Source organism: Passer domesticus, chromosome 2 (assembly GCF_036417665.1).
Source record: "Passer domesticus isolate bPasDom1 chromosome 2, bPasDom1.hap1, whole genome shotgun sequence".
NCBI lineage: Eukaryota > Metazoa > Chordata > Aves > Passeriformes > Passeridae > Passer > Passer domesticus.
Window position 1 is genome coordinate 59411410 of NC_087475.1, and position 11283 is coordinate 59422692.

The window sequence follows — 11283 nt, forward strand, 5'->3', positions numbered from 1 at the left end:
GAAGGAAGGAAGGAAGGAAGGAAGGAAGGAAGGAAGGAAGGAAGGAAGGAAGGAAGGAAGGAAGGAAGGAAGGAAGGAAGGAAGGAAGGAAGGAAGGAAGGAAGGAAGGAAGGAAGGAAGGAAGGAAGGAAGGAAGGAAGGAAGGAAGGAAGGAAGGAAGGAAGGAAGGAAGGAAGGAAGGAAGGAAGGAAGGAAGGAAGGAAGGAAGGAAGGAAGGAAGGAAGGAAGGAAGGAAGGAAGGAAGGAAGGAAGGAAGGAAGGAAGGAAGGAAGGAAGGAAGGAAGGAAGGAAGGAAGGAAGGAAGGAAGGAAGGAAGGAAGGAAGGAGAAAAAGAGAAAAAGAAAAAAAGAAAAAGAAAAGGAATTGTTAAGATGAATGTTGAGGAAGAGGAATAAGAAAAAGAAGAGGAAGAAAATAAAGAAAAGTAGATTATGCAATGCCTTGTAGGGTTTGTTTAGAGTTTGAATTTTTTCTTTCTTTTGCTGATAATCATGAAAGAAAAAAAATTCTATATTGTACTATTTAATTGCATTTTTCAGATTTAAGCTTTTTTTCTTGTTTAAGTTATTTCTATTAGTGAAGTCCATAGCTAATGAACTTTGTCAATTAAGTAATCGCATATTCTAGTCTGAATTTTAAAAGATTTTAATGATTGTCTCACATGTACTGTATGCAGGACAATGACATTTTAATTAAGAAAATTCAAGGAAGTTTTGAGGAGTTGCTTATTTTTTTCAAGTTTTTTGCTATCTGATCACGAGGTTTAGCATAATTTTTATTAAAGAAGAAATCTGTTCTGTTTGTACAGGACAATGACATGAAAGTTGGGTTTCCAATTTCTTAATAAGGATATATTTCTCAGAAGACCTCTATAGTCATGTATAATGCTGTAACCAAATAGCAGGTAAGGTCCATTGAGAAGTATAAGATTTTTCTCCTGATAGTTTTATTAGAAGTTGTAAATATTTATTGTAATTTCACATGAGAAAAAGGGAGAAAGATCTGTCACTAAAAACAGTCTGTAGAAAAGTACAACTGCAAATACCACTACTCTGGCTATGTTAATAAATAAAATAGTCCAGGGACTCTTTGGACCTCAGGCTAATTGGCACAGCAGAGTAGTTTTCTTTGCAACTAAACTCTCTTTCCTTCCTAAATAGACCAGCTATGTTCAAATTGCTATGGGGAATGATCCTTGGCTCAGTTTTGGCCGGGAGAAAGTTGCTGATATTAGGGACTTTGCTGGCAATTTTGCAGTATAGGTGACTGCATGCCAATGATCAGGCCCTCGACACATCCTGTTAGATTAACTCTAACAGGAGTGTCCCAAAGGAACACATTGCTTGGCTTACAGTACTTGGAAAAGATTATTACCCACAGGGACATCTATCTACAAGGCTGAATAGGGTAGGTCTGGACCTATGTAAGTTTGGATCCTGACAGAGTTGGCACGTCTACTAGGACACTTACATGCCCTTATGTATTTTATTAATATTTAAAATAGAGTTATGAATGCATTTACACTATTTTTTTATGCAGAGATAAGGAACAATTTTCTTTTTCTCCTGAGAGCAGTGTAAACATACCTGGGTTAAATAGTGTTTTGACATCTAAGTTTGTTAAAAACCTAAGCCAGTTCTTTTATTAATTGTTATGCCTCAGTGACTAAAGCAAATGGGACTAGCTTGGTCCCTGGACCTTAAAATAAACTAACTGTTATATAGTTCATAATACTACTTTAGAGTTTCTAATCAATAAAATAAAGTGAAAAAACAAGAAAAATAAAATGAAAGATGTATTTGTGTATGTTACCTTGTAACTACCTCTGTGTGGCTTCCACTCCATTAAATCTCTTCATACACTTCAGAAATTTTTCCCATTTCTTCAAACTAATCAGGGTGAGACTTTGACATTAATGAAGACATCTATTCTGCTTCAGCCCAGTTTTCCTAGATGGCATCTAGAAAAGTACAAAAGGATTTTTAGTCTTCTAAAAGATTTATTAGTGAGAAATATAAGAAAATATTCAGCTTATTCAGAAGCAGGTTAGAGATTGATGAAGTTACCTTTGGCAATAATGTTTGATGAATTCAACAGAAACAAAAGATGGAAAAAACTTGAAAGGCTGAAAATAGAAGTTAAAAATTCACACAGTACTTTCAGTAACAATTTGTCAACTACAAGATAATTAAAACATTGCAATAACTTGCTAAGGAATATGGGAAAATACTTAATGTTTAAAATGCATTTTTAAAACCTTGTGGTTTAAACTTTTCTCTGGATGAGGTTGCAGCAGCCAGCATGGGTTAGGCGTGGTTTACAATAGTGTTAGTGAATTAACACAGGAAAGGGAAGTAGTCTTGTTTTAAGGATAGGGGAGCATCTCTGACCTGCACAACCTGTCAATCACTGAGAAAGCAGCAAACATACGGAGAACTTCCCAGAGGTATGGAGTTAGTGTACCAGTGATGGCAACAGCCAGGTCTTATGCATGACTGGCTGATCAGGCATCTTGTTTTCTCTACTTTGTCAGACCAGTGTTGGTATCCAGTAAGAGGATAAAAAAGAGGCCTGGGCACACTATGGCCCAGCTCCAGGATCACACAATGCCTGCCAGGGACTTCAATGCCAACTTGTCAAACCTTCATTTTGCACTGTTCTCTACCTCCCACACCAGTCCTAAAAGCGTGCATTTATCTGTGGTTAAAATGTATTGGTATCCAAGTTTCTGCACTGTCCTTTGGTGTCAGAAGTAAGGCAGTGATTGCATGAATCACAGATGGCTTTGGGAAAGGGAGCAAGAAAGACTCATATCTGGTTCCTTCACAGGAAGATGAAAAAGACTCCTAACACAGCATTTGACCTAAATACATGTCCCTGTTAGAAGGGGAATATAGAAAATTCTGGATTATGGTGAAAACTATGTTCAGGTAAGTTTCAGACTTTATAAGGGAAATAGGAATAATTGTGAAACATTAGTGTGGATTTGCATTTTTGCATACAAGATTTAAGTGGAAAAAATACAAATCTTGAAAGAATAGAAGAAGGGTTCAGAAATAAAGGAAGTTCGTTAAAAGTGCTTATAACCTGCTAAAGAGAAATTGATGTCTGCACATCAAGGCTGTAATATAGAGCAGAAGAATGCATGGAGAGCAGTGGTGGAGCTGGCTTGCCCCAAAACAAGAGGAGCTGCCAAGTGAAAAAGATTCTGTCCTTTTTCTCTGAGGTTGCTGCGGGCATTTGTTCCTGACTGGGACACGGAACATTTGAATGGGGATATCTGCTCTTGCTTTTTTTTATCCTCCTCCTTCAAAGATAAAGGGTGTTTCCTGGTCCTACAGAAAGGGCAGTCTCCATTACAAAGGGGACTTTTTGTGGGACAGTCCCCATTAAAAGGTAGGAATGACCCAGATGTATTTACACCATTGTTTGGCTGACCAACATGACTCTGGGGACATGGCAAGGTGTCCAGGCTGCAGTGCAGTCTGGGTGGCCACAGCAGCATGTCACCATCCAGCCCTGCATCCGAGCAGATTGTGAGAGCTGAAGGGAGAATGATCACATGGTTACTGAAGTACTGGCAAGTCATCTAATTTATAAAACTGTGTACATCTGTGATTAAATGCTCTGGTGTTCAGGTCTGTTTAGTCTCTACACTCTTATTGGTCCTGAACTGTGACAGATGTGGCAGGGGTGTACATCTAATGAACTGCAGCAGTTCATTGCAATGCTGCAGCAGAGCATAACTATAAAGCTCTTACCACTTTCAACTATTATAAGCATTATAAGCTACAGACTAAAAACAAATCATTATGTTCATGACATGACTGTTTTTTCTGAAGAGTTGGTGAAGCAGAATGGCCATTTTACTCTCTTCTACCCTTTGGTAAAAATTTATTCCAGTGCACTGAACTTTCTCAGATAAGCAGCAATTTGAATTGGGATCTCTCCAAAGGCAAATGTCAGAAATAAAACTCTCACAGAGCTATGCAAACAGATCTAAAGTCACAAACAGACTGATTGAACTAGGCACACAGCTTTTGCCTGAAGTGAGACAAGGTAAATCCATCTCAATATTCTTTTCTTAGTTGCCTCAGTTGCCTAAAAGTTGCCTTCAGGTGGATGAAACCTGGAACTCAATGAACTTCTTTACTTCAAATGAGAGTTATTCTTAATAACCTAGTGTTATCACAAGATTATAAACTCATCACAGAGTGTTCGTCTTCTTATGTCTATATGGTGAATTTGGAACAGAAAACCATGCAACTCTGACAGAAAATCCAAAGTTGCTCTTAGGAATGCATAATTTAGATCAGATCGTGGTTTGGGCCCAATTCAGTGGAGCCCACCTCGGGGCAGGGCAGGGCTGTGGTGGAGCTGGAGTCTGGCATGCCTACAACACCACTAAGGAATGACACGTGTGACCCTGGGCTGAGCTGAAATGAGGCTCCTGGGCCAATGGACAGGGATTGGGAAGAGTCCCACAGGGAGCGCCGGACTAGGCAGCACAAGGGCCCATTATAGCATTCAGAGAGGGCCCTGAAATTTTTGTTAATGAAAGTTGTATGTGCAAAACAAATATGGAATGATAGACATTTAGAGGAAACTTAAACTGTTTCAGGGGGAGATCTTAGATTCATAGAATCATTAAAGCTGGAAAAGATCCCTAAGAGCATTAAGTCCAACCACTAGGCTATCTTTGCCACACCCATTGCTAAACCATGTCCCTAAGCACCACATCTACAAATATCAAATCATCATTACACTGATTTTGTCTTATGCTTATGTTTTCCCAGGTGTATTTCATCATCTCATACTGGTGGGTTATTTTATTTTTGTTGCTGGTTTGTTTGTTTTTTTTTTCCCTCCAGAGAATTACAATACAGTTAGTAGTGGAGGAGTTTTGTTTGTTTTGTTGGGGTTTTTTTTGGTGGTGGGTTTTGGTTGTTTTTTTTTTGGGGGGGGGTTGATAGTTCTTTGGTTTTGGTTTTGGTTTATTTTTCTGGTTGATTTTGCTGCTTTTATTATTTTCCCATACCACTTTATTCATTGACAGTCATACTCCTATTTGTTCTTCAGCAGAACTCAGGAACATGCTTCATAGTGCCACAGTCATCAAACAGAGGTTAGTACTTCAGTGGAGGTGAACTCCACAAAACTGAAAGAGTTAAACACTGATTGCAATGGCATGCCAATATAAAGTATAAATGACTCACAGATTTCTGCTGAGTGCCTACTTATCAAGGAAGTCTGTAAGTAGAGGTAAGGATATTTGTGTCCACAGAACCTCTACTTTCCAATTTAATTCTATTGATTAATAGGTTTATCTACTTCCTTATTACCTGTAGGCATTAGATAATGTGAATTTAAAAAACAGAGCGGAGTAGGAGTCTGTAGCCGCATTCACGTATTGTGCAATTTATAGTATCTTCAAGGAAGACCATGTGTCAGAATCAATACAGGAAGAACAACTCCACCAGAGAAACTCTGGGAGTAATTGTGGTTGAAGGAAGAGTAATTCCTTCTGTGACTTTAAAGACTAGAGAATAAATATGGATATAATTCCCTATAAATGATAATTTTAACCTTTACCCAACAAGCTTTGAAATCTGACATAGACAAGATGGGTTGATAAGAGATACCACTTTGCAGAAACCAGTGGCAATTCCATAACACACTTGGGATTTAAAAATCTCTTGCACATGAAAAAAGAAATATTCACATTTTTCCTGATCTTAATTTGATGAAACAAGATGTTTGGAAAAACTCTTTTGTCTCTCACAGAAAAAGCAAGGGCATTTGTACAAAAACTTTAAGGGATGCAAAAAACTACATTATCTTTGTCTGTAAATGATATATCAGGTGTTCTACAATGTCAGCTGCTTTAAAATTAGACCTTTTAATTTGTATTTGAAGCTAAATGAACCCCAGAAAATAATTCAATAAAAAATACATCAAAATAAAATACAGAATGGATTTTGCCTGCAAGCAGCACATAGCTCATTCTATATTCTAAATTTTGTCCACAAAGGAAATTAGTAAACATCATATTCTATAGCTATGACAAGAGTCATACTGTTCTTTTTGATTAGTTAATTTATCTGATTATGTTAAAAAGTACTAGAAGTTAATCCATGTTGTAACTGAGTACCTTTCCAATCCCTTTGGCTCTGATGGCCAAAGTTTTAAGACAATAACACCAGATGCATAGATTTCTCAAATAGATAAAAACATGTGAATTCTGAATTAATGTTTATGGTGTTGAAAAGTTGCTGCTTTAGACATTACTTAAATTATTTAATAACAGTTACTATACATTAGTATCTCCACAGAAGATTTTCAAGACTTCCAAGAAAGTTTTGTTATGGCAAAAGTAACCCAAGCAAACAAAAAACTCTTCTTGCACTAAAAGAGCCTGTGGCATTTGACCTTCACTTGAACAGTAAATCTTCAGTCATTTAGGAAATTCAAGGCCATTTTAAGGTGTAGTTCTGCCTAAAACAGAATCTGAAATACAGCTGATGAATGGCACTCTGGTGGTGCCTATTTCTCCTCTTAGACTATAAAAGGCCAACTGCTGGTGACCTTGACAGTAAACTTTAGACCTGCACCGTGAGTTTAATCCCACCCAAGAAAATTCAGTCTTTTACTGATGAGACACACAATCATGGCTGCACCACATTCATCCTTTTTGGTTAAACAACCTAGACTTAAAAGGCTGAGACATGAAATGAGAACAGCAGTCAGATAGCCCAACATCCATTTTACACATTATAGGTAATATAGCACTGGCAACAGGAAAAATAGGGTAAAAAGTGAAACAATAGAGTTGCTCTGTATTCCCCTTAGTACTGTTTTTGAGATTTTGGGGACCATGCAAAGAACAAAATATATGAAATATCTTATTAACTAGTAATGAAAGCATTCACTTGAAAAGGGAACTGTTGTCTGTTCCAGGTAGATCTCAAGCATTTACATTAAATATTCACTGTATAAAATCCTAACAGACATTGCAATAAGCTGTCTGCCATAAGATACTGATTCATTATAGCCTTTAATGTTAATTTTTAATTTTTGTGGTAGTTTTCTTGAACATGTATATTTTTCCAGAGTCCCTTTTAAAATCTGGACTTCATCACTACGAAATATCCTAACATATGTCTCAGATTATTTGCTTGCAATATAAAATATCGTAGTTTGTAATGAGTTACACAGGAAATATGCATCTTCCTAATTAATCTCAATCCAAATTTTCCACTTTTTCTTACCACCTTCTATCTCCTGCAGCATCATTCAATGCACCATAGACCACCTGATCTGTCTTGGCCTTCCCATAAAAAACTGTCCTTTCTCCGATTCATCACTGCCAGAATTCCTTCAGTGTTGTTAATTTACGCACATGCCATTTGGCACTCAGCAAGACCCATCAGAATTTCTAATTTATTGGATGCCCTCTATTCTTCACTTGGCTCCCTCTCCTCAAATAATAACATGTTCTATGTTACTATCTTACAGCCACAATACAGAACATACTGACAAGAGCTTACAAAAAAATAAAGAGAGGAAATGGAATAAAGAATCTTGCTGTGTTGTGTACTAACCTGCTACCTTTCATCTCCCCCCCCAGATCTCCTACCCTGTTCAGTCAAGTCTCATGCCTGTGTTTTCTGTTTTTATGACTCTGGCTTACTTTAATAATTGTGTGAGTTTTCAGTGTATTTTCCTCAAATAATACAGTATTTTCAGTTTTCAGATGGACATGAATAAAAAGCTAGTTTAAATATATGAAGCTCTTGATGTTCTCTTCCACGTCAGGAACATGTGTACTCCAGGTAAGCATATGCTCTGTATGCTTTCACACCTGCCAAAGGCTCATTTACCAGCAGTATACTTTGTATCTTTCTTATACATTAACATGTGGTCTCAGCTGTGGCAATATCAGTTGAGGGAATGTCTTTTACTATCCCTGGCAAAGATACAATCACCAGGGTCAGTGATTTCTTATGCCCTAGTAAAACATATACTCGTGTTCACATGAGGGAACAGGACTTTATTATTAGATAAATAGGACTTTATTATTAGAGACAAAGGCTAACCATCTCATAATCTATTTTTAAGATAAGCTGCCATAAGCAGCCCTTCAAATGGAAGGAAGTCCGTGAATAATGGCTTGTAATCTGAGCAGGAGCCAATAGTTATGTACTCAGGAATGACCTTAGTATGTTAATCCATTTTCAAGTAAAGCTGAACAGTCGCCTATCTGGGCAGCCTCCAAGGCTGACCCATTTAATTTTCTACCTGGGAGACATATCCACGTTCCGCCTTCTCTTCCAGACCAAAGTGAATAGTTGCTTGCCTGGGAGGCACCGTACCAAGTTTGATGAATTACTTCACAGGCTGACCCAAACCTATTCCTGTCTGGAAGGCACTGTCTTTCTATTGACCTAATTATTAAGCAGACTGTAACAGTTACATATCCTAAGATGTGTAATGTAAATTACATCTACAGCTGACTGTCTGTAGCTTTAGATTAATAATTCATATTTAAAGTCATCTTGATTTTAAAAAGTAACAGTGACTTTTCCCTCTGAAAAATATTAAAACATTCACTTAACTCTTGTGAATATATTTTTTTTAACTGATCCATTTTCTGATCTTTATACTTCAAAATGTAGAAGAACATAATTTATATTTCAGGTTTTCAAGGCCATTGTAAGTCTTAATCTATGATCTTAAATTCCATTGTAATCTTCATTTAAAAGGTGTTCTTAGTGCAAAATAGTATTTCTGAATACTATTCTGAAATCTGTTCTGGAGTTCACAAACCTCTTAAAAATGAGCTATCTAAGATTTATTGGTGAACATTGTCAATGACTACAGAAGAACAAACAAGTGAATTTGATAGTGGATAAATAATAAGATTTAATAACAAATTATATCTTAAAAAAGACGAGTAAAGAATTATCTGGTAGTAAGACTAAAGGAATAATTGGCAGTAGGAATGAAACTGAAACTGGAGAAATCATGAGTTGAGAAACTTTCAACAATTATAAATTAGCATCAAAATGCTAAAATCCCTTACTTAAGAAGTGTTATCTTCACCATTATCACTGTAAGATAAATAAGTTTTGTCTGTGCAATTTTTCAGAAGAAAAAACATCAGAGAAAATACAGTAAGAAATAGAGTGCTAAAATCAACTACATTCTACATTATTGATAAAGCATTATTTAAATTGGTGTGATGACCCCAGCTTTACTTCACATAGAAGCTGAACGCTCCTCCCAAGACAAAAAAGGAAAATTTTCTCTTTTGGGCATATTTGGACTTCTCTGTTTTTGCAGATGTGTGTCATAGCGGTTGGTCAAGCAAATTAAAAACTGCAGAATAATGTAGTCCAACCAATTAAAGTGTGTGCTGCTATTTTTCAATAGTTTTTAGACTCATCTGACCTTTTCCTTACAGTACCCAGAGATATCTGCTTAACTGTTTTCTTCCAGTTTTTATTTAGAAAGGGTATGCTTTTGAAATAATTGTTGAAGCGATACCAGTGTGGTGAATCAGACATAAGTACCTGCACATGTGCAGTAGGAAGTGTTGTAGAGGGATTTAGAGACATGATAACACAGCCAACCTTCAAAGTAAATAATTCATTTTCAAGGTTATGGCTGTGAATAGCATTACAGAATACAACAGAGAGATCAGAGAATGCATCTGAATGCAAGAAATAAAAGAGAGGAGGCCCAAGTCACACAAGACTGTCTATGACAGAGCTGTAGGCTGTCTGAGATCCATAAATAAGATACATTCGGCACTATGGACAGTCTCAAGGAAAACTGCTCCATCCTTTTTCTGCATATACATACAGTGGATTGTTTGAAGAATGCTCAGTAATCATTGTGACAGAAATTAGGTGAAAATCTATCCAAATAATGGTCTTCTTTGCCCTGGCTGACAACTAGATTTCTCCTTTTTTTTTTTTTTTTTTTTTTTTTTTAACACTTTGACCTTCACAAATCTAAAGGCTTTCTGTCCTGTCATGTGATTCTGGGTGAAACAAACATCCTTGTGGTGTTTTCCACTACCTCATCATGCTGTCTCAAACTGTGTAAATATATCACAGCTTTTTATGCAAATTAGCATTTCTTTTCAGTCATTCCCATATTGAAAGAGGTAGGAACACTCTGTTTCTCTGGTTAAAGTAAAAATTAAGGCATTTAATACATTGTGCATAGTGCTTTGTCCTTATTATTACTGCCAGTGCTGTTACCACTGGAATTCTTTGCTAAACTGTGGTACATCCAATAAAACACATCAGTTTTCCAAGTAATATAAACTTAGTTAAAAGGCAAACAGCTTTGTTAACAGCAAAAGACTCAAGCTTAGTTAAAAGCTTGAGTCTTTTGCTGTTAACAAAGTTTAAGAGGAAAGAAAAAGGAAAAAAAAAGTAGCAACAACAACAACAAAATAGAAACAAAAAATAACATAATGTCCAGATTTCTGTGTCTATGGAATCAAATCTCCAAAGATGGAGATCTCAATTTTCTAATGAACAGAACTGCTGAATAATTAGAATTTCCATCCCACAAAATTCTTCATGTTTAACAGGCATCATTTTACTTTAAGTCAACATATATATCTGAAAATGTAGCTGTTCCCCTTGAAGGGAAATTTTCAGAAGTAATTAAGTTACTTATTCTATTCCCCCATTCTTTTACTGTGAATACAGATCAGAAGGGGTTTTCTCTTTTTTTTTTCTTTCTTTTCTTTCCTATTTTTTTAAAGCATAAGAAGACATAAAAATATTTTAAAATTATTTAATATATCAGACCTGCAAACTTTCAGAAAACATATTTAAATATGAACAAATATTCCATATATTAAACTTACTCTTACTGCTTAAATTTAATGCACTTATTTGCTGTGTGCCATAGATTTCATGTTCCCTCCTTCTTTTAAGTCTTCCAACTGAAAAATGTTACAGTGCATATTGATTTTTTTGAATAGTGAAAAAGAGTTCTGTAATTTTGCACATATGTTTGTGTTGAAAAATATTTTCAGGATATTTGTTATGCTATAATTAAAGAAATAACGTAAATGCACAAGGAAAATGATGGAATGAAAAAGAAAATCACCCCGAAATCACAAGTCAGCTAGAAAGAACTGTGTTAAAAATGTGCTTCTTTTAAGATGTAGCTAAAAAGCAAACAGCCTGGAGAATTCAAAAAAGAAAAAAATTCTACTTCAGCTTGTGCTTTAAAGCCCTAAGGGCTTTACTTACAATG

The 11283-nt window shown here is 36.1% G+C and overlaps 1 long non-coding RNA gene across 1 annotated transcript; it reads left to right on the top strand.

Annotated features, from left to right (window-relative positions):
* The first annotated feature begins 288 nt into the window (after positions 1 to 288).
* On the top strand, positions 289 to 4834 carry LOC135293957 (uncharacterized). The gene is made up of 4 exons (XR_010356079.1): positions 289 to 443; positions 809 to 904; positions 2830 to 2930; positions 4797 to 4834. It is a non-coding gene; the product is annotated as an uncharacterized LOC135293957 (long non-coding RNA).
* Positions 4835 to 11283: the final 6449 nt, after the last annotated feature.